Below are 1,881 nucleotides of genomic sequence, written 5' to 3' on the forward strand. Positions count from 1 at the left end.
CCAATACATGCCTAACACTGCTATTCTTGGAGATGCAAAAGTGAACATAATTAGTTTTTATACTGGGATGTTCATCATTTAGTATGGAAGACAGTAACTACACTAGAGTGATAAATGATATTATAAGGTTGAGTTCTAAAACATCACACAAAAGGGCAGATAATCTAGACTTAAAGAGTTGAGAAAAATTTCCTGGAGAAAGTAACATTTAAACTGAGATGATTAGGGGCTCCTGGGTGGCTCAGTTGGTTAAGCGTCTGACTTCAATGCAAGTTATGATGTCACAGTTTGTGACTTTGAGCCCAACGTCGGGTTCTGTGCTGACAGCTCAGAGCCTGGAGCTGCCCCTCCCTCGCTCACACTCTGTCTCTCTCTCAAGTATAAATAAACATAAAAAAAGTAAAAATAAATAAATAAATAAATAAATAATAAATTGAAATAATTAATGAGTAGAAAACAAATCATTATTGAAAACATAGGATCACCAAAGAGAAAATGTGAAGTGAAAAGGAAACAACACCAAGGAGAGTTAGAGGAAGGACGAATAGCTTTTTACAAAATGGGTAGAGGAAGGAAAGCCCCAAAAGAAGAGTATGAAGGATTATCCACAGAACAGAAGGAAAAAGACTCATACACACACTCATAGAATGCAAGGAAAGAGAACATTTCGAGAAAAAGGATCTACAGACCATGCCAAAAAGTACCAATTCAAAGAATCCTTTAATATCTTTTAGTTTTAGCAACAGAGAGTTTGTTGGCCATCTTAGCTAAAGCAGTGGTAATGAGAGGATGAAGTCAGGAGCCCAGCTGCAGTTTGTTGAGGATTGTTTGGGAGGCAAGAATATACTGATAAAAAGTATAGACAAATGAACAATGTTTCTTAGGTTCCTACAGGTTGCAGAACATTCAGGGAAGAGTCCTCTGGTTTTCAGTCTACTCTGGTCATAGTTGATGTACTCTGGGTCTAAACCAACTTAGTCTAAACAATGCAGATGCCAAGCTCAAGCACTGTTGACTTGTAAAGTGGTGATGTTTGATTTCCCATGTCCAGCTTCTGTAAGTGTATCACAAAGCCATTCTCCACTGAGATCCTGCCATTTACAAGATGCTATGGGCCTCATAAAAACTCTATTCCTTTTACAGTTTTGGAAAGGAGTTTCTCCCAACCTTTCTTCATTTAGTAACCTTTGCTTTCTACATCTCTCCCTTTTGAGACAATTCCATGGAATTCTATAACTGTTACAAACAAAACCTAGGAGAGCACTTAAATCCTTGTGCTTAGAAATAACCTCCTTTGGAACTGACTACTCTTCAGCCCTCAAGTGAAGGAAACATAACAGGACCACCTTCTTGGAATCAGAAAGGGAAAATGTATATAGCAATCTGAGCAAAATCCAAGTTAATGTTTCAATAAATCATCCTGCTGCATCAGGTATTGTTTGTGAAAATTTCATCTTTCTCTATAGTTTACATTGCTGGACTTTTGTTTTTTCTGTGGAATTCAGAGACAATTTATTATTTCCATTAAACTACATTAAAGATACATTAAAGATCATTTGACCATTCAACCTTATATTTTCAAAATCCAATCCCTTTAAGGTTTACATTTCTGTAGTAAATTGTTTTATTTTCTGAAATATCTCATTTTCTCCTCTTAAAATTAGATATGCATAGTTCTTATGCACTAAACTAATAAGTTTAAAGAATTAATGCATGGATTCATCAGTTTTATCTTTACCTAAATTAGTTAACTATATAGATATTTCAAATAAAAAGAACATAGGCACTTGATATTTTTAACTATAACGGAAGGAGCAGCTGCCACCACCATAGGAAATTCATTTAAATGCAATATCTGAGGGAGTTAGATATACTCATTAT

This window comes from Panthera leo, chromosome B1 (assembly GCF_018350215.1).
Source record: "Panthera leo isolate Ple1 chromosome B1, P.leo_Ple1_pat1.1, whole genome shotgun sequence".
Lineage (NCBI taxonomy): Eukaryota > Metazoa > Chordata > Mammalia > Carnivora > Felidae > Panthera > Panthera leo.